A 21,685-nucleotide genomic window follows, 5' to 3' on the forward strand; every position below is an offset into this window, starting at 1 on the left:
AGTATTTTGCCCACAATACCATGTGCCCGAATTTTGCTCACTAATCTCCTAAGTGGGACTTTATCAAAGGCTTTCTGAAAGTCCAGGTAGACTACATCCACGAGTTTTCCCTCGTCCATTTTCATAGTTACGTTCTCAAAAAATTCCAGAAGATAAGTCAAGCACAATTTCCCCTTCGTAAATCCATGCTGACTCTGACCTATCCTGTTGCTGCTGTCCAAATGAGTCGCAATTTAATTTTATAATTCTTTCCCACCACTGACGTCTGGCTAACCGGTCGATAATTTCCATTTTCTCTCTCCCTCCTTTCTTGAAAAGTGGGACAACATTAGCCACCCTCCAATCCGCAGGAACTGATCCTGAATCTAGAGAACATTGGAAAATGATTACCAATGTGTTCACGATTTCTAGAGCCACCTCCTTAAGTACCCTGGGATGCAGACCATCAGGACGTATCAGCCTTCAGACCCAACAGTCTATCCAACACCATTTCTTGCCTAATATAAATATCCTTCAGTTCATCCATTACCCTAGGTCCTTCAGCCACGATTACATCTGGGAGATTGCTTGTGTCTTGCCTAGTGAAGACAGATCCAAAGTACCTATTCAACTCTTGTGCCATTTCCTTGTTCCCATTAAATAAATTCACTCGTTTCTGTCTTCAAGGGCTCAATTTTAGTCTTAACCTTTTTTTTCCACACACCTAAAAAAAACTTTTACTGTCCTCCTTTATATTTTTCGCCAGTTTTCCTTCGTACCTCATTTTATTCTCTGCGTATTGCCTTTTTAGTTATCTTCTGTTGCTCTTTAAAAGCTTCCCAGTCCTCCGGCTTCCCGCTAATCTTTGCTCGGTTATACTACTTCTCTTTTATCTTTATAGAGTCCTTAACTTCTCTCGTCAGCCACGGCCATCCCTGCCTCCCCTTAGGATCTTTTTTCCTCCTTGGAATGAACTGATCCTGCACCTTTTGCATTATATCCAGAAATACCTGCCATTGTTGTTTCACTGCCATCCCGGTGAGGGTATTGAACCATTGAACTTTGGCCAGCTCCTCCCTCATAGCTCCCTAGTTCCTACAATACTGACACTTCCAATTCTCCCTTCTCCCTCTCAAATTGCAGATCAAAAATTATTGTATTATGGTCACTACCTCCTCACGGCTCCTTTACTTCGAGGTCCCTGATCAAATCCGGTTGTTTGCACAACACCAGATCCAGAATGGCCTCCTCCCTGGTAGGCTCCATACTGACTCTACATCTCCTGATTCTACGTCTCCACTCGCAAGGGACTGAAGATTTTATATTTCTTCACATTCATAATTTCATATTTTTTCACTATTTTTATTATTACTTCATTTCATATTTCTTTACTTCTGACTATTTTAAACACTACACATTGTCTTATGCTACATCAGTGACGACATTTCAAAAGTAGTTTAGCTGCCTATAAAGTACTTTTTAATGCCTGAGACCATAAAATGTGCTACATAAATGCAGTTCTTTCTTTTATTAACTGCTGTAGTTGTGTGTTTCTTTGCCAATGGAGGATTGGCTACAATTACGCAGAGTAACATAAGTGAAATACATTTCCATGACAAAATTCCAAACCATGGTTACTCAATTAGAATAATAAAATATTGGCTGTTTGCAACCGAACACTGTAGATGAGCGAAGGTCACTTAGTCAGTGAAGTACCAAATAAATATGTTCCCGACATGGAGAATACAAATGAAAACTACGGTAATGCTCACAGGAATTTGGACAATGTTCTATTTTATGATCACAGCAATGCCATATCATCAACACATGCTTTAATAGATAATAAGTCACTCTGCGATATTTATTCATTTGTTTTTCATTCTCAAGATCATCTTGGCAAATCCTGTGAACCGGGACCACTTAGTTAGGACTTAGTTAGCATTTTTTTCCACCTATAATATCCATGGTTTATCCATCTCCACTCTATGTTTGTCTGCAGGAAGATGAGTTGACAGGGGGTTCACAGTTTTAATTCATACAGATGTATGTCCAATGTTTGTAAATATCTGTCTGTAGCTAGAATCTATGCTGTTGTAATAAATAGGTATTCTTGTTAAGAACAGAAAAGTGAAAACTGCCGGGTTAGAAAGTTCCAGCTACGTGCTTACCTGATGGAAATGCATTGACTGTGATATTAATATATATAATTGTTAAATGAGAATACTGACGAATTTTGCTTATTGTTTCTGTGATGGTCTAAACAATCCATTTGTCAACACTATAAAGTAGATATTGTTATTGTAAACACCCCTGAAAATGCAAAGAAAACTTCAAGAGGGGCCAAATAAGTAGTGTTGGGAAACAAAGAAATGGCAGAGGAACTGAACAAGTATTTTGCATCAGTCTTGAGGTTGGAAGGCACCAGTAGTAGAACTTTAAGGGAGTCTGAAGCAGAAGCGAGTGTGGTGGCCATCACTAAGGAGAAGGTACAGGGGAAGCTGAAGGGTCTGTGTGGAATTTGTACATTCTCTCCATGTCTGCATGTGTCTCCGCCTTGTGCTCTGATTTCCATCCACAGTCCAAAGATGTGCAGGCAAGGTGGATCAGCCGTGGCAAATGTGAGCTTGCCGGGAAACAGTACAGGGCTGGGTCTTGGTGAGATGTTCTTTGCGGAGATGGTGCAGACCCAATGGCCTCTTTCCGCTCTGTAGGAATTCTATAATTCCAAGAAGATGGTAAATTACATGGACCAGATGGACTGTCCCCCAGAGTTCTGAAGGAGGTAAGTGAGAAGACCATGCGGGCATTGGTGATCTTTCAGGAGTTACTGGAGTCAGGGTGGGTCCCAAAGGAGTGCAAAATGGCAAATATAACACCCCTGTTTAAAATGGAGGGAGGCAAAAGATGAGAAATTACAGACCTGTTAGCCTGGCGCTGGTCATTGGGTCAGATTTCAGAGTCTAATATTAAGGATGAGACCGGACAATGCTTGGAAGTACATGGCAATACTTGGAAATACATGGTAAATTGGGCTGAGAAAACACAACTTTGTCAAGAGAAGGTCTCTGTTAGATTCTTTGGGAATGTCACCAGTGAGTCAAAACCAAAGAGAGCCATTGAACTTTATCTATTTGGAATTCCAGAAAGCCTTTGGCAAGGTGACACACAGGAGTCTTCAAAATAAAAAATGAGCTTATGGTGTTCGGGAGTAGGTACTGGCATGGACAGAGGATCGGCTAACTGGCAGAATGCAGAGAGTGGCAATAAAAGGGTCTTTTTCAGGATGGCAGCCAGCAACTACAGGAGTTCCGCACTCATCAGAGATCAGACTACAGCCATTCACGTTATACATTAGCAATCTCGACAAAGGAACTGATGGTATTGTTGTCCACAGGGCGTTGTTGCTAAGTCTGCAGATGACATTTCGATAGGTGGAGAGGCAAGTAGTGTTGAGGAAGTGGGGAGGTCACAGAGAGTCTGTAGAGATGGGCAAGTACAGGCATAGACTATTTTCTAAATGGGGAAAGGCTTCAGAAATCTGAAGCACAAAGATGCCCCAGTTCAGGATTCTTTTAACATGCAGGTTCAGTTGGCAGTTGGGAAGGCAAATGCAATGTCAGCATTCATTTCAAGACGGCAAAAATATAAGAGCAGAGATGTATTGCTGAGGCTGTGTAAGGCTCTGGTTATCTTGCATTTGGAATATTAAGAGCAGTTTTTGGCCATCTATCTAAGGAAGGGGGTGCTGGCCTTTGTCAGGGTCTAGAGGAGGTTCTCAAACATAATCCTGGGGATGAAGGCACCGTCACGTGAGGAGTGGCTGAGAACTCTGGGTCTGTACTCGATGGAGTTTAGAAGGACGAAGGGGGTCACACTGAAGGTCAGTCAGGCCTGGATAGAGTGGACATGGAGATGATGTTTCCACGAGTAGGAGAGACCAGGACCTGAGGGCACAGCCTCAGAGTCAAAGGGACCATCTTTCAGGATGGAGGTGAGGAGGAATTTCTTCAGTCAGAAAGTTGTGAATCTGTGGAACTCATTGATGCAGAAAGCTGTGGAGGCCAAGTCAGAGTTGATTTCAGGCATAGATAGATATGTTCTTGCTTAGTGAGGACACAGGAGGTTGAGAATGACAGATCCCACTCAATGGGCTGAATGGTCTAAATCTGTTCTGAAATCTGAAGGTCTAAAACACTGGAATGTTAGTTCAGTGTTATTTTTATTGCACTGCAAGGACAGTATCTTTCCAAAAGACCTCACAAATTTTCCCACTCTGTTGTTGCAAACCTATTCAATAACTAGCAACAATGCTCCTATAGTGCCTCCCTCAGCCGACGCTAGTTAGTTCTACACTCATCGTAACTGCACGTGTTTGCCACCACTGAAACATCCCGGTATTACTGGCACTAGTGCCATGTTTAAAGGCTATTGTGAACCAGTAAAATACCCAGAATCCAGAACTGCCTTGTACAGTTCATAGCATTTGTCCCAGGCAGGGCAGGAAAGGGGAAATTAGCACCTTATTTACAGTTAGGGACCTGGAGGTCCTGGTGGATGGATTGGTGCAGTGGAGGACTGTCCTCTTTCCCAAGGACAAGCACAGGAGGCCACAACACAATATTCGGCCAGACTCATCTGAGGCTGTCCAGTGTCAATGCAGTCTCAACCACCAAAAGAACCATACAGCAGTGCTGCAGGATCAGTGACCTCTGCTCCAATGGAAGAGGATCCTCATTGGTCTGTGCTACCTCACATTCACACTCTCTCTAATTCTGCACCACCCTTCAGCACAGCTCATGTAATACCATTCTCACCAAAGCATTCAATGTCTGTCTTCGCTTGCTCTCGTCTACTTGAGGCCCCAAGGCTATTAATCCTGTATGTTCTCTGTGCCTCTTGCTCTCACCCAGGAGACCTCACCTCCCTTCCAAAACATACATGAGCACTAACAAATGCACCAGCTCATTTCATCTCACTCAATTCCTCCCTTTGTTTCATTCCAGGAAAAACAGCCCACAGTAGGGCAGAAAGAGCCAACACAGGTAGTGAGGTGTCCAATGTTTGACTTCTCACAACCTATGACGACAGTGTCCTGACCATGGTCATTCTGAGCAGCCAACTGATTGCATCCAAGCCCCTCGAGTGATATCAGACAATGCCCTGGAGTTACCTCGATCTGCTGCCTGAAACTGCCTCGCTTGACTGGAGACCATTCCCCTCGGAACCTGAAGCATGACCATGTGGTTGGAGACAATGCAATGCCTTCTGTGCTTCTGCAGCTGTGAGATCAACATATCACGGTGCTGAACGGCAACACATCCACTCCTTTGATTGATGACTGCTGACAAGCATGACAAGCTGTCTGGTTTGGTCTCGATGCTAAAAAGTTAATCAACATAGTAGCGTTATGAGTCTGTCAGATGTGGCGGAGGGGCAAACCTTAAGAAGACAAGGCAAATGAAGACAAGGCAGAGGAGCTGTTAGCATGCATGCAGGGACACAATGAGAGTTGAGAGCTCAAGCAAGGTGTCCTGATGTGTAACGTGGCCCAATACACGAATGGGTGCCTGTCCCTGCATATAAAAGTGCCCTGGCAGTAGCACTGCAATGTGAGGGGCTGCTGCAATCCAGAATGCAGTAATGAAGTACAGAAGACTACTGAAAGCAGATCTGTGATGTGCCATGATGTGCTGAGGCTGGAACATGTCACATGTCAAAACTGTGGACATGGGGTGCTCCTGATGGGTGTGGCTGCAGATGCTGCGGACTAGTGCCCAAGTTGGAGGTGCAGAGGAGCATTGAGCAATGTGGAAGCACCACACACCCACTCAGAATTTCATGTTGTTAATTCGGAGCATCCAGTTTCTGTCTGGCAGGTAGAAAAAGGGAATAAGTACTAATGAGGGTGGTACTGAGAAATAGTGCATGTCGTTCAGTGCTCCCTAGCGAGAATTTCAGCTCAATATCTACAACTTCCCTGGAAAAGGCAACATTTTGGTTTTGACATCCTGAAGCAGCTTGAGCTGCTATCAATATGAAGGGTACGCACCTAATGAAGAATGTCAAAATTGACAGTCGCAATAACGATTTAATATTGGAACACATCTCATGCAGACAAAGCTTAATTTTATATTAATGGTAAATTCAAGGTGATTGGGGTGGATAGGAGGACACCGAAAGTTTAACCCTGGACGTCCATTGCCAAGTCCATGAATTGTATCCAGCCTGGACTGAAAGAAAATAAAATTCTCTCCGCTTGCAAGGATTCCCCAATATACTGTCACAGTCCTAATACATTTCCAAGTGAAGTGCATAACATTATTCCTGAATGGAGTTTACTAAACAATCTGACTGAGATAAGCTGAACGACAATTAGTCTGGAAAATACCACAATGGCACAGTTAATGCCCTTCAAGATACTGGCGAGGTAAAAAATTCTCAGTTATGAGAGAGACTGGTATGCTGGCTTTGTTTTCCTTGGAGCAGAGGAGGCTGAGGTTGGGGTTGGGATCTGATTGAGGCAAAGAAAATTATGACAGGCACAGGCAGAATACATTGTGAGAATCCTTTCTCCATGGCACATGTGTCTAAGACCAGATGGCACAAGTTTACGGTGAGGATTAAATGCTTTGGAGGAAGTCTGAGGAAAAGCTTTTTCATCTAAAAAGTGGTAGACATATGGGGCACGCTGCCTGAGAGGGTAGTTGAGGCAGGTATTCTCAACATTTAAAAAGCATCTGGGATGAGCATTTAAAATGCTCGGTCAAGTAGGCTGTGGAACAAGTGCCGATAAATGAGATTAGTGCAGCTTGGTGTATGTTGGGAGGCATAGACACAGTGTTTCTATGCTGTACGACTCTACGAGATTGAGGGTCACATAAAAATTTATTCTACATCTGGCCGTTTATTCCTTGACATTAACTGGATGATGTTCATATTGTGTACTTTATACACATCTTTCTCCAGCACTAACATTTGTCACCGTGAAGAGCATTACAATCAGAGTGTCAAGATGTCTACATGATCCTGTACAGATCTGACCAAATGGATTCCAAAGTATATCAGTTTCAATTTTACGATTTAAAACAAAAATCGCTAAAACTTTCAACTACTTTATCTGTTTAAGTGAAATGAAATTAGAACATACTGAAACCTTCTGTCAACAATACCAGGATTGATTTTAATCAGTCGACAATCTTCATCTTCACTGAACGGATCATGTACATATCAAAATCCAATATGTCGGATGCAGTTTAAATGCACCTTAGGAGAATCTAAACATACTACATTAAAGTGTAAATCATACATACGTATCAAATACGTTCAGCAGCCAGTTCAGACACATGTCGACACAGAGTGGCACATTGACCAAGTCCTTGTGGTTTTGTTCCAAAACATCATAAATGGACGTTAAACAGTTGATTACTTCAGTCACATTCAGAAGTTGCTCGGTTTGTGTCAATTTGTGTTGATCAAAGACGCGTTGCGCTGTGTGCAACTCCAACAGATCCACTACAAAGGAGGAAGAAAACTAACTTTGATTACAGTTTTAACTTATTGAGCTATCAAATAAAATTAATTCCTGTATTTGGCCTAGAAATAAATACAATGATTCACAAAAGTACTCTGGAATGAAGGAAACAGGCCATTTCCTTCTCAAATGCACGATGTCAAATCTAACTAGGGAACCGTCAGTGATAATGTATGGTTTAGAAGGGGTGGACACTAGGAAGTTGTTTCCGTTAGGCAGGGAGACTAGGACCCGTGGGCACAGCCTTAAAATTAGAGGGGGTAAATTTAAAACTGAAATGAGACGACACGTCTTCAGCCAGAGAGTGGTGGGCTTGTGAATTCATTGCCGCAGATTGCAGTGGAGGCCAGGACGTTGGATGCCTTCCAGGCAGAGATCGACAAATTCTTGATCCCAAAAGGAATCAAGGGCTAGGGGGAGAATGCAGGGAAGTGGTGTTGAAATGCCCATCAGCCATGATTTAAATGGCAGAGTGGACTTGATGGGCCGAATGGCCTCACTTCCACTCCTATGTCTTATGGTCTTATGATGCTGGTCATATTCTGTCGTTTGGTTCAGTAATTTCTGCAGAACAATGGTGGAGGAACAGTAGCTTTGTATGTTATGAAGCCCTCCTTTATATTTATGAAGCAGGACTCAGTACAATTTAAACTAAAACATCCATCTCTTTCAACCGACGTGCATTCTCACTACACCCAAATCCAAAGTACAAACTAATTGGCTCTTTACTCGTTTCAAATAGTGGATCTTACAACCCCTATTTCACTGCTGGTAATCAGCATTCATTTAAATCACACTAGGTTGCAGCTATGAAGTGTGTTAATCACACATTCTTGTTCATTTTAAAAAGGCGCTCTGTTACCTCGGTTTTGAACTAGATTTCTCTTGTAATTTTGCTCCTTTGTCATACACATGGTATGTTCTACAGCATCTACCAAAAACAATTAGTAGTTAAACAAGTATCAATTCATTTTAGTTCACATGATGCCAACAAAATCTGGCAAACATGGTCAAAACATGGAATGCCAATCGAACCACTCCAAATACAACAGAACCTCCATAAATAAAATCTAATGGCAATATGAGGAATGAAGCTCCCAGAGATATGCATTCATCTGAGTGAAATCGTTGATTTTCTCGGCTTCTAACCCTTTCACAGGCAGAGAGATCCTGGCCCATGAACGTTCACTGCTTGAAAAAAATTCCCCTCTACATCGCCCTACATCTTTTCCCCAAAACATGAATGCATTCCCTTCTCCTTGTAACATCATCCACCAGCCATGGGAACACAGCCTCTCCACGTTTATCTTATCCCAACCAATCATAATCCTTTATGTCTCCATTAACTACTTATTAATCCCCTGTACTCCAATGAAAATAGCATTAGCTAAATTTGTTGATAAAATGTCACAATCCTAAAACAGGTTGGGTAAATTTCATCATTATTACTCAATACTACCAAAATTATTACTCTTGAAGTTTAGTCCCAGATTTGGGTGCATCATTCCAGTCCTATTTCAAGGTTCAGGATAACTTCTTCATTTTAGCACTGTACGAGCTCCATTATACAGCCCCATCCCACAAATACAAAGGTGGGAAGGAGCACATAAAATCTGGAGGGCACTTGTGCGTACATGTGTGGAACTTCTGGGGAACTGTCAAGCAGCCTGCCTATCCTTTGGCCTGCTGAGATCAATTGATGGCAATTTATTGCGTAAGGAGATAGATGTCAATCAGGAAGGCAGTGAGCTTGACATGCACAATCCAGCCTCGAAAAACTGAGTTGGTAGGGGATCCTCATCCACAGGCCCCTTGGCCTGATCCAAGGCACTTCACGCCCTTAAACTCTCATCCAACGTTTCAACATCCCCGAACAACCCTCGACCACTCCGAACCTCTCGTCCGGGACCTGCCATCCAGCCATCAGCAACTTCAGACTCTTCTGGGCTCTAAGTGGCCAGGAGTTCTACAAGGTAGAACTTCCATCAAAGAGGCGCCCCATGTCCTGCCTCCAGCCATTTAATGCTGCAGGGCAGCTGTGAAGAGCATGGGCAGGGTCCCATTTGGCATTTCAACTGGGAGACACCTGAGCAGGAGTGGGGGCAACAGCACCATGTCGAGTACTATTCACCAGACCAAAACTTCCATATCCTCGGCATTCTCTCCAATGTTCTGCCAATTCAACAGTCAGTGCCCAAGGTTAGTGGGAAACCAGAAATAAGGAAAGATTTCAAAGTCGAGAAATAGAAAAGAAACTGACAATAAGAGCTTATTTAAACAAATGAAAAGGAAGGAAGAAGTCAAAGTGAACGCAGATCCCTTAAAGAATGGAGGCTGCAAAAATAATAATGGGGAATCAGGAAATGGCAAATGAGACAAATAAATGCTTCATGTCAGTCTTCACAGCAAAAGGCACAAATACCATCTCAAAAATATTTAGTGAACAAAGAGCAAAAAGCAGACAAGAAATATCACCAGAGAAGAGGTGCTCGGGGAACTAATGGGGTTAAAGGTCGATAGGTATCTGGGACCTGATGTACTCTGTGCTAGTATATTAAAAGATGTAGCTAGTGCGGCCTGACTTGAAATACTGCGTGCAGTTCAGGTCGCCCCATTACAGGAAGGATGTGGAAGCATTGGAAAAGGTTCAGAGGAGATTTACCAGGATGTTGCCTGGTCTGGAGTGAAGGTCTTACGAAGAAAGGCTGAGGGACTTGGGTCTGTTCGCATTGGAGAGAAGAAGGTTAAGAGGGGATTTAATAGAGACATACAAGATGATCAGTGGATTAGATAGGGTGGGCAGTGGGAGTCTTTTTCCGAGGATGATGACTTCAGCTTGTACAAAGGGGCACAGCTACACATTCAGGGATAATAGATTTGAGACAGATGTCAGAGGCAGGTTCTTTACTCAGAGAGTGGTAAGGGCGTGGATCGCCCTGCCAGCCAATGTGGTTCACTCAGCCACATTCGGGGCATTTAAACAGTCCTTGGGTAAGCAGATGAGCGCTGATGGGCTGGTGTAGCGGGGTGGGCTTATATTAGTTCACTGGTCGGTGCAACAACAAAGGCCGAAGGGCCTGTTCTGCGCTGTATCGTTCTATGTTCTAACCCCCCACCAGCACTCATCTTCACTGGTTTCATCCTCGCCGCTTCGAACTGTCTGTCTCCTCTCCAACTATCTTCTCAGCTATCCATCTTCAATCCGCCTCCCCCTCTCTCCATATTTATTTCAGAATCCCCTTCCCCTGCCCCATTTCTGAAGAAGGGTCCAGATTCCAAACATCAGCCGTCCTGTTCCTCTAATGCTGCTTGGCCTGCTGCACTCATCCAGCTCTACACCTTGTTTCTTCAGATTATCCGGCATCTGCAGTTCCTACTATCTCTGAAGAGATTTTCTTTCTCTTCTCCCACAGCAGTCTTGGAAACAACTCATATGGGCGTGGGGATTTGTTCACTTTTAAACCAGCCAATAATTTCAATTTCACACTGCATCTTCCTGCTTTATAGACATCAATGCTCCTCCTTGAAGGGAGGACAGATGGGAGGTACTTGTCGACTGTATCGATGCCCTTCAGTTCTGAACACAGATTGCCCCATCACCCTTCATACACCCCGGTTTCTAATTGGCCCTACTCTTTCCCTGGTTATTCTCCTGCTTGATATGCCTGCAGAATATCTTGATATTCTTTCCAATCTTGGCCACCACCGTATCTTCACACTTCATTTTTATACGTCACTAGTCATCCATTCATTTGCTCCCTTTGCACTTGTCATAAACATGTCCTGAACATTCCTCAAGATCCAGGGTTCTCCAGGCTTGTTGATCATAAATTTCACCCAAAACGGAACATAGCTGGCCTTTACTCTCCCAGTTCCTTTTCTGCTGTAGATTCGCCCTCAACTAACTTCCCAAAATATTACACCCAGATCCTGCCTTGTTTCAGTCAAATATGCCTTACCCCAAACCAAAAACATTTTTTTTTAAACAGATCTCCTCTCCCATGTTGAAAAGTCTGTTGTCGTGGTCACTATCACTAAAGCACTTAGCCACTGTCACCTTGAACACTGCCTTTGTGTCCCAGAAGTAGGTCCCTTACAAGCTCGTCTACATGGTGATGTTAAATAATCTCTCAAATGTATTTAAAGAATTATTTCCCAAGTCAAACTTTTATGTTATCTCAATTAATGTTGTGCAGTTGAAATCCACTAATATAATCTTTATATTATTATTTTCTCACCCCTCAGTGAATTACCTGCTCTTCAATTGCCCACTGCTTGGAGGCCGACAGCTTAAATTCCTCACCACATTAGCAAACCCTTGTGCAAGGATTTTGGTTCCTTTCTGCTTCAGCTGCAGACCAGCCAACTTGTAGAGGATATACCATCCCCACAAATTGTCCTTCAGATCCATGTGTCTAAATCCCTCCCCAAACACAAACACTTGAGCCAAGCATTCATCTGTTTTCTTCCCCTTTTTCTTGCCTTCTCAGCATGTGGCACCAGGAATAATCCAGAGATTGCAACTTTAGAGGTTCTGCTATTTAATCCACTGCCTAGCTCTCGGAACACTTGATGCAAGACCTCATCACTCATCTTACCAAAGTGTACATCGAGCTGCGTCTTACAGTCCTCCTCCTTCAGGATATTTTTAATGACATTGTTGATCTGGTTAACACGCCATAATGGAGTCACATCAATGACTGTGAAAAATCTGGTCCACCCAGATCGTCGCAATGGGCAAAAAAGCACACCAATGTCTCTACTTCCCAGGAGGCTAAGGCAATTCAAATATAAAGGGCAACTTTCATTGATGTACCAGAGAAAGCATCCTATCTGGATGCATATCATAGCATGGTTTGGCAACTGTTCTTCCTAAGAAAACAACAGACTCCACAGTCATGAACACAGCACAGTGCATCATGCAAATCAGCCTTCCACTCATTGATTCCACCTATACTTCCTGCTGCCTCGGGAAAGCAACTGACATTATCAAAGGTCTTTCTCACCCGCCAATTACACTCTCTTCTACCCTTTTCTGAAGGGAAGGCGTCAAAAAGTTTGTATTCATGTGTGAACAGATCCCAGAAAAGCTTCTTCACCACTGTTATTGGACATCTGAATAGAACACTTAAAATTTTAAATCTAATTTTGATCTTGCTCTCTGTGCATCTTCTCTGTTGCTGTCATTATGTTCCATTTCACTAATGCACCTTGTATGGTATGATCTGTCTATACTGCATGCATCACAGAACTTTTCACTGTACCTAGGCACATGTAATAATGAATACTCTAAATCAAATTGACTGTGTGCAAGAGAGAGGTGAACATATGATTGTGTTCAAGAGTGCAAAGACAGTGCACAAAAGTGTGAGCGTGCGCAGGACAGAATGTGTGCGCCAGTGACTGTGCTCAAGAGTGTGTAAACGAGAGTCAGCACAAAAGCGAGTGTAACAGCATGCATGAGGCAGTGAGAGTGTCTGTGAGAGCGAGTGAGCTTGAGAGCAAGTGAATTTGTAAGCCCAAGTGTGTGAGGGAGAGTTTTGTGTGTGTGTGTCTGTGTGTAGTTGAGAGTATGAACATTGGCAAAAGATCCTGCGAACAGGGCATGCAAGTGTGCCACGGAATGTGTGCAAGACCATGCATGATTGTATGACAGTATGGAGTATGAATGAGTGAGAACGTGACTCTGTGTGTGTGTGTGTCTGTCCGCGTGTGTCTGTCCGTGGTCAGTGTGTGTGGATAGTATGTTTGTGCATGAGGGATAGGATATGCATGTGCAACATAGTGTGACTGTGAACTTCTGTTTGTGCCTGAGTGAAGTGTTGGGGGAGAATAGGGAGAGGAGAGATCGAGAGAGCGTATGTGAGAGAGATGAGATGAGGAGAGGAATAAGAAATGATGAGTGGTCAATACCTGGAGGAAAAAAAGAACAGTGTGTGAGTGTTAAGAGAAGCCGCTGGATAGAATATGGAGGCTAAAATAGTATCAGAGATAATGGGAACTGCAGATGCTGGAGAATTCCAAGATAATAAAATGTGAGGCTGGATGAACACAGCAGGCCAAGCAGCATCTCAGGAGCACAAAAGCTTCATGAATGGTCTAGGCCCGAAACGTCAGCTTTTGTGCTCCTGAGATGCTGCTTGGCCTGCTGTGTTCATCCAGCCTCACATTTTATTATCTTGGAATATGGAGGCTATTGTTTTACTGATGGTACTGAATGAAAAGCAAGTGACACCTCTACTTGTTAGGGGACAGGAGATGTGCATTAGAGAAGGAGATACAGTCAAGCCTTGTTAGAGACAGCAGACACATTGAAAATGCACAGAAACTGAAATTAAAGCTTTCTTGTCAATGTGTCAAGAGGTGAGACAAATATGACGGGCTAATATTGTACCTTTGTGCTCAGTAAAATCATAGAATCATGAATCAGAGAATCCTTACAGTGTGGAAACAGGTCCGTCAGTCCAACACATCCACACTGCCCCTCAAAGCATCCCACCGAGACCCATCCACCCATAACTCACCTAACCTACACATCACTGAACTCCTTGGGAAATTTAGCATGGCCAATCCACCGAACTTGCACGTCTTTTGACTGTGGGAGGAAACTGGAGCACCCAGAGAAAACCCATGCGGACACATGAAGAATGTGCAAACTCCACACAGATAGTCAAAGGGTGGAATTGAACCCAAGTTGCTGGTGCCGTGAGGCGGCAGTGTCAAGCAGAGCCCCTGTGCTCTTTATTATGCCAATTAAGCTGCAAGCATTATTTTTAAAGGAAGGAAACGTACCATCGTCACAGGATGCCAGTGCTTTCAATTTTCTATCAGCTTTGAGAACTTTATCCATGTCTGTCTTGACAAGGGCAAGGTGATGGCAATGGTGTGAACAGCAATTTGATTCACTCTAAATCAACTATAACACTAATTTCCAAAACTTTGAAAACTCAATGTCCTGTTTTTCGAAGATGTCTGCATGTTCCATGGAAAATCATGTATTTTGCACTGCCTACCAGGCCAATCATTTCTTCACTCTGATCTCTGTCTCTCTCGCTCTCGCTCTCTGTGTCTTGCCCTCTTTGATTTCTGTAATTCCCGCCCTCCCTACCCTCAGCTACCTGTACTCATATGCTCGAGGCTTCTCCAATTTTCTGATGTTCATGCTAAAGCTTTAAGATCCCCGCACTGAACGTCAGCAAATTTTTCCAGAAGCCTCAAATGACTGCTGCCCAGTGGCTCTTACATCCATTTTCATCACTATGAAGTGCTTTGAGAGGTTGGTCATGGGTCACATCAACTCCACCCTCCCACATTACCTTGATCCACTGCAATTCACCTACTGATGCAGCAGATCCATCGTCGATGTCCTCTCTTTGGCTTTACACACATCTCTGGAACGTCCAGATAACAAGGGCATCTACATCAAGCTCCTACTTATTGACCACATCTCCACCTTCAATACCCTAATGCCAAACAAACACATCTCCAAGATTTTGAGTAGGATTAATTTCTTATATTTTTATGCCAATTATATGACTGAATTAATTAAGTCGATTTAATTTTCAAACAAGTCTAGGTTTCTTTGTATTTCACCAGAGTCCAAATGTAAATTTATTCACATGCAAATTACATGAATGGCTTCAACATACAAATAAGTTCAGAGCTGATACACATTGTCATATAGGTTATGACACTCAGGAAACTTGATGTAGCAAAGACACCTAACATGTGCTGTCTCCATGATAACAAGGTGTCGAGCTGAATGAGCACAGCAGGCTGAGCAGCATCAGAGGAGTAGGAAAGCTGACGTTTTTGGTCCAGATCTTTTGTCAGGAATCGGACACAAAAGAATCTGAGATAACAGGTGTAGAGCTGGATGATGCTGCTTGGCTTGTTGTGTTCATAAGACCATAAGACAGAGGAGTGGAAGTAAGGCCATTTGGCCCATCAAGTCCACTCTGGCATCTGAATCATGGCTGATGGGCATTTCAACTCCACTTCCCTGTACTCTCCCCATAGCCCTTGATTCATCCAGCTCTACACTTTGTTATCTTAGACTCCCCAGCATCGGCAGTTCCCACTATCTGTGTGGTCCTCCTCTACGTCAGGGAAACCAAGCGGAGGCTTGGTTCACACTAAACAACTGCACCTCCCAGTCGCCAACCATTTTAACTACCCCTCCCAATCCTCAGATGGACTGTCCATCCTGGACCTCCTGCAGTGCCACAACGATGGCACCCAAAGGTTGCAGGAACAGTACCACTTATTTTGCTTGGGAACCCTGCAGCCTAATGGTATCAGTGTGGATTTCACAAGCTTCAAAATTTCCCCTCCCCACCTACATCACAAAAACAGCCCAGCTCATCCTCACCTCCCTAACCTGTCCTTCCTCCCACTTACCCACTCTCCCACCTCAAGCCCTACCCCCATCTCCTACCTACCAGCCTCATCCCACCCCCTTAGCCTGTTTGTCCTCCCTGGACTGACCGATCCCCTCCCTAACTCCCCACGTACACTCATCTTGACTGGCTCCATCCACCGCCTCTTTAACCTGTCTGTCTCCACTCCACCTATCTTCTCCTTTATCCAGAGATAATGGGAACTGCAGATGCTGGAGAATCCAAGATAACAAAGTGTGAAGCTGGATGAACACAGCAGGCCAAGCAGCATCTCAGGAGCACAAAAGCTGACATTTCGGGCCTAGACCGTTCATCAGAGAGGGTGTTGGGGAGAGGGCTCCGAAATAAATAGGGAGAGAGACGGGGAAGCGGACCGAAGATGGAGACAACAGAAGATAGGTGGAGAGGAGAGTATCGGTGGGAAGGTCGGGAGAGGATAGGTCAGTCCAGGGAGGACGGACAGGTCAAGCAAACAGGATGAGGTTAGTCAGGAGGAAATGGAAGTGCGGCTTGAGGCGGGAGGAGGAGATAGGTGAGAGGAAGAACAGGTTAGGGAGGCGGGACAAGCTGGGCTGGTTTTGGGATGCAGTGCGGGGAGGGGATGAGTTGGGCTCGTTTTGGGATGCAGTCGGGGAGGGGAGATTTTGAAGCTTGGGAACTTCACATCGATACGATTGGGCTGCAGGGCTCCCAAGCGGAATATGAGTTGCTGTTCCTGCACTCTTTGCGTGGCACCATTGTGGCACTGCAGGAGGCCCACGATGGACAAGTCGTCTGAGGAATGGGAGGGGGAGTTAAAATGGTTCGCGACTGGGAGGTGCTGTTGTTTATTGCAAACCGAGCGGAGGTGTTCTGCAACGCAAACATGAGATTTTTTTCTTCTAGCTTGCACTCACTGGAGCACTGCAGCAAGCCTGAGACAGAGATTTTGCCCAGGGATCATGATGGAGTGCTCAAGTGACAGGCAATTGGAAACCTGGGGCCATTTTTACGGACAGAATATAGGTGTTCTGCCAAGCGGTTGGTCAGTCTGTGTTTCGTCTCCCCGATGCAGAGGGAGACCATATTGTGAGCAGTGAATACAGTAGACTAGATTGAGTGAAGTGTGGGTAAATCGCTGCTTCTCCTGGAAGCCTTGGATAATGAAGCGGGAGGAAGTAAATGGACAGATATTATGCCTTCTGTGGTGGCATGGAAAGTGCTGTCGGGTAATGGGGAGGTGTTGCGAATGGATAAAGAGTGGACTGAGGTGTCCTGACGGAATGGTCTCTGCGGAAGGCTGACAAGAGAGGGGAGGGGAATATTTGCCTGGTGGTGGAATCTTGTTGGAAATCGTGGCTGATGTTCTTCTAGATGTGGATATTGATGGGTTGGGCTTTGAGGACCAGTGCACATCATCAGGGGGGAGGCCAAAGTGTAGGAGATGGGTTGGACACAGCTGAGAGCTCTGTCAACCACGAACGCAAGGAATGCTCAGTTGAGGAAGAATGCAGACATTTCAGAATCCCTCCAACAGAAGACGAAATCATGAGAACAAGTGGATCTGTCTGGACAGTCCTGTTTGAAGATTATGGGAACTAAGACTACGTTGTTTGTCATAAAGGCTATGGTTGAGTGATCATATTCAAACTGAAGAGACCAACAATGTGAGATTGGAGAATGGGTGGAGAACCATGCCTCGAGAATCCCTCTGCGGGTCTATGCTTGGCTTGGGCTACTATGGTTACCTTGTCCCAGTTTCGTATGAGAGGCGTGATCCTCCACCCATAATGCAGCCAACAAACAGATACAATTGGACCCCCACATACAAAACCATACAGATCAAAACCCGAAATGACAGTACTCATGGTAACTGACCGGACAGTATAAATTCCAGACAGAGTAGAGTAACATTGTTTCGCTGGAGGCTCTACTGATGATGTCACACATCATGGTGACGAAACGTCTCAATGAAAACAAGCCAGCTCGGCGAGCAAGTCAACAACCTCAATCAGAGAGCTGGCTGTTTTGAACTACCTTGTTCAAGTGTATCATTTTGGATCTTGAATGTTAAATCTCGCTCCAACACAGGGACGGAGGATTGCTGTTAACAGCTGCATTCTAACTAATTCATATTGAATCATTGTTTTGACCAGTCCAGAGATGTGCAGGTTAGGTGGATTGGGAATGCTGAATTACCCACAGTGCCCACATACGTGTAGTTTAGGTATATTAGCCGTGGGAAATGCAGGCTGACAGGGATAGAGTTGGGAATGGGGATGGGTCTGGGTGGGATGCTCTTTGCAAGGTTGCTGCGGACTTGTTGAACTGAATGGCCTGTTTCCACACCGGGGATTCTATAAAACCAGGTTTTACTAAATTAGTGAGAGAGTGAGTTTATCAATTGCTAAATGCAAGAAGTCAGAAGGCACCACAAATACACACAAGTTAGAAACAAGAAATTAGCTCAAAAAACATAACCGTTAAGAGGGATACGGATAGTTCAGCCTTTGGATTGTTTGTGAAGAATAGAAAGTGGGATGTTGTGGCCACTAAGTTGGGCGATCCCCGGAATGCTTATGTGAATTCAGCAGTTAATTTTGAGATTCTTATTGAAATTCTTTTGACCTTGTTTCCTTTTTGACATTGCCCTGGTTTGCAGAGCTCAGAGCAAGAGATTGTCTTTTCTTCTAACCTGCAGCAGAGGCCTATGAAATGGCTGTCCTAGAACTGCGACCTCCACAACTCCACAGACCACACGAGCAGAGTCGCCCAGGAATACACACGATCTGACATTCAAGAACTATTGAGATAACAATACTCAGTGTGGGATTGCAAAAGACAGCATGTAGAAACAGAAAACAGCTGTAAATACTGTCAAGAGGTGAAATAAAGTTATAGAGCTAAATTAATGGCTCTTTGCTTACGTGCTCATTGTATTCAGAACAAAATCAACAAATTAATAGCACACATACAGGTTGGCGGGCATGATTTGAGAGCTATTACAAAGACATGGTTATAAAGAGATCAACACTGGAGGTAAATGTGCAGGGCTACGTGACATTCCAAAAAGACAGGCAGGAGGGAAACTGACTAAGCGATGAAATTACTGTGAGAACAAGAAACAATCTTCAATCGGAAGACGTAGAATCCAATTGTATTTATTTGCTGACGGGAGGAGGACATCACTAGCTCGGCAGTGTTTGTTGTCCATCCCTCGTTGCCCAGGGGACAGTTCAGAGTCAATCATATGGCTGTGGGTCTGCAGTCACAAGTAGGCCAGACCTCGTAAGGATGGCAGTTTGCTTTTCTAAAGGACATCAGTGAACCAGGTGGGTTTTTCTGACATTTGGCAATGGATTCATGGTCATCATTAGATTCTTCATTCATGATTTTCTTTTATATTCAATTCAAATTCCACCATCTGCTGTGCTGGGATTTGAACACAGGTCCCCAGAATGTTATCTAACTCTCTGAATTAACAGTCCAGTAATACTACCACTCGGCCATTTCCTCCCCAATCTTGGAACAAGAAAACCTGTAGCTGACTCCCACATGGGGAAAAACACTGAACCAGGAGCTTCTTCAAACGAGGTGATCGCCTCTTCTTACATTTTAAGATAGCTATGAATTATCAGGACTTTGTGGGAAGCTACTAAATTGGGGGAAGGAGTATCAGGTAGGAGCAGAGCAGTATTAATTGGGAGGAGCTTTTATTGTACATGTCGACATTTGATACGTGGAAGTTATTTAAAGACCTACTGATCAGCGTTCAGATCTGGCCTATTCCAGGAAAGGAGGAATGACAAGGATGGCAATCTAAGGACATATGGACATAAGAAATAAAGCAGGAGTAGGTCATCTGTCTCTTCCAGCTCGCTCCGCCATTCAATAAGGTCATCACTGATCTTTTTGCGGACTCAGCTCCACTTACCCTCCCATTCACCATAATCCTCAATTCCTTTCCTGTTCAAAGATCTATCTGTCTTGGCCTTTAAAACATTCAACCAGGGAACCTCAACTGTTTCAGTGGGCAGAGAATTCCACAGATTCACAACCCTTTGGATGAAGAAGCTCATCCTCAACTCAGTCTTAAATCTGTTCACCCTTATTTTGAGGCTGTGCCCCGGAGATGTACTTTCACCCATCAGTGGAACCAACTTCAGTGCTCCTTTCCTGTGTATTTCTTTCGTAATTTTAAAAGTTGCTATTAGAACATCCCTCATTCTTCGAAGTTTCAGTGAGTGCAATCGTAGTCTCCTCAAACTCTCCCCATACAGCAACATTTTCAATTCTGGAATCAATCTTGTGAAGCTCCTTTGCACCCCCTCCAGTGCCAGTACATCCTTTCTCCAGTGAGGAGACTAAAACTGTACAAACTACTCTACATCAAGCCTCACCAGCACCCTATACAACTGGAGCATCCCCTCCCGATTTTTAAACTGCATCACTCGAGCAATAAAGGACACTATTCCATTTGTTGCCTCAATTGCCAGCTGCATCTGCAAACGTTTTGTGCTTCATACACAAGGCTGCCCAGCTCCCTCTGCATAGCAGCATGCTACAATTTTTCACCATTTATGTAATACTCCATTTTGCCCGAATTGCCACCAAAATGGATAGCCTCACATTTTCCATCATTGCACTCCATCTGCTAGACCCTTGTCCATTCACTTACACTTTCTGTGTCCTTCTGCAGACGTTCATTATCCTCTTCACACTTAACACTAAAATGTGTGGGAGAGTAATCTGTGAACTGTAATAGAACATATAACAACACAGCGCAGAACAGGCCCTTCGGCCCTCCATGTTGCGCCGAGCTGTGAACTAATCTAAGCCTATTCCCCGACACTACCCCATCGTCAACCATATGCTTATCCAAGGGCTGTTTAAAGGCCCCACATGTGGCTGAGGTAACAACATTGGCAGGCAGAGCATTCCACGCCCTTAACACTCTCTTAGTAAAGAACCTACCTCTGACATCTGTCTTAAAACCATCACCCCTCAATGTGTAGCTGCACCCCCTTGTACAAGCTGAAGTCATCGTCCTCGGAAGAAGACTCTCACTGTCCACCCTATCTAAACCACTGATCATCTTGTATTATCTCTATTAAATTCCCTCTTAGCATCCTTCTCCCCAATGAGAACAGGCCCAAGATCCTCAGCCTTTCTTCACAAGACCTTCGCTCCAGACCAGGCAACATCCTGGTAAACCTCCTCTGCACTTGTTCCAACGATTCCGAGGCCGCACTAGTGTTTGTAGAGTTGCAGCATGACATCACGTCTCCGGAACTCAATCCTTCTACCATTGCAACCTACCACACCATCAGACTCCTGAACAGCACCATCTACCTGGGTAGCAATTTTCAGGAATCTATGCACATGGACACCAAGATCCCTCTGCTCACCTACACTGTCAAGAATCTTTCCGTTGACCCGGTGTTCTGCCTTCCTATTAGTCCTCCCAAAGTGAATCACCTCACATTTATCCGTATTAATCTCCATTTGCCAACTTTAGGGACAATTCTGCAGTTTATCCAAGTCTCCCTACAACATGCAACATTCTTCCACAATGTCCACCACTCCACCGACTTTAGTGTCATCTGCAAACTTACTAACCCATCCACCACTGCCTGCGTCCAAGTCATTTACACAAATGACAAACAGCAGTGGTCTCACAACAAATCCTTGAGACACACCACCAGTAATCAGACTCCAGGCTGAATATTCTCCATCAACCAGCACTCGTTGCCTTCTTACCGAAAGCCAGTTTCTAATCCAAATGGCTAAAGCTCCC

General features: G+C 44.2%; 1 protein-coding gene across 3 annotated transcripts in view; it reads right to left on the reverse strand.

Moving 5' to 3' along the window:
• The window catches only part of LOC132209003 (utrophin-like), a 247,037-nt gene that overhangs the window by 217,042 nt on the left and 8,310 nt on the right, over window positions 1-21,685 (reverse strand). For all 3 annotated transcript variants that reach the window (XR_009445068.1, XR_009445067.1, XM_059644243.1), the window contains exon 3: window positions 7,290-7,491. The gene's annotated coding sequence lies outside the window, so the exon portion shown is untranslated. The remainder of the gene's footprint in view (window positions 1-7,289; window positions 7,492-21,685) is intronic.

The sequence above is a fragment of the Stegostoma tigrinum genome, unplaced genomic scaffold (assembly GCF_030684315.1).
Source record: "Stegostoma tigrinum isolate sSteTig4 unplaced genomic scaffold, sSteTig4.hap1 scaffold_61, whole genome shotgun sequence".
NCBI lineage: Eukaryota > Metazoa > Chordata > Chondrichthyes > Orectolobiformes > Stegostomatidae > Stegostoma > Stegostoma tigrinum.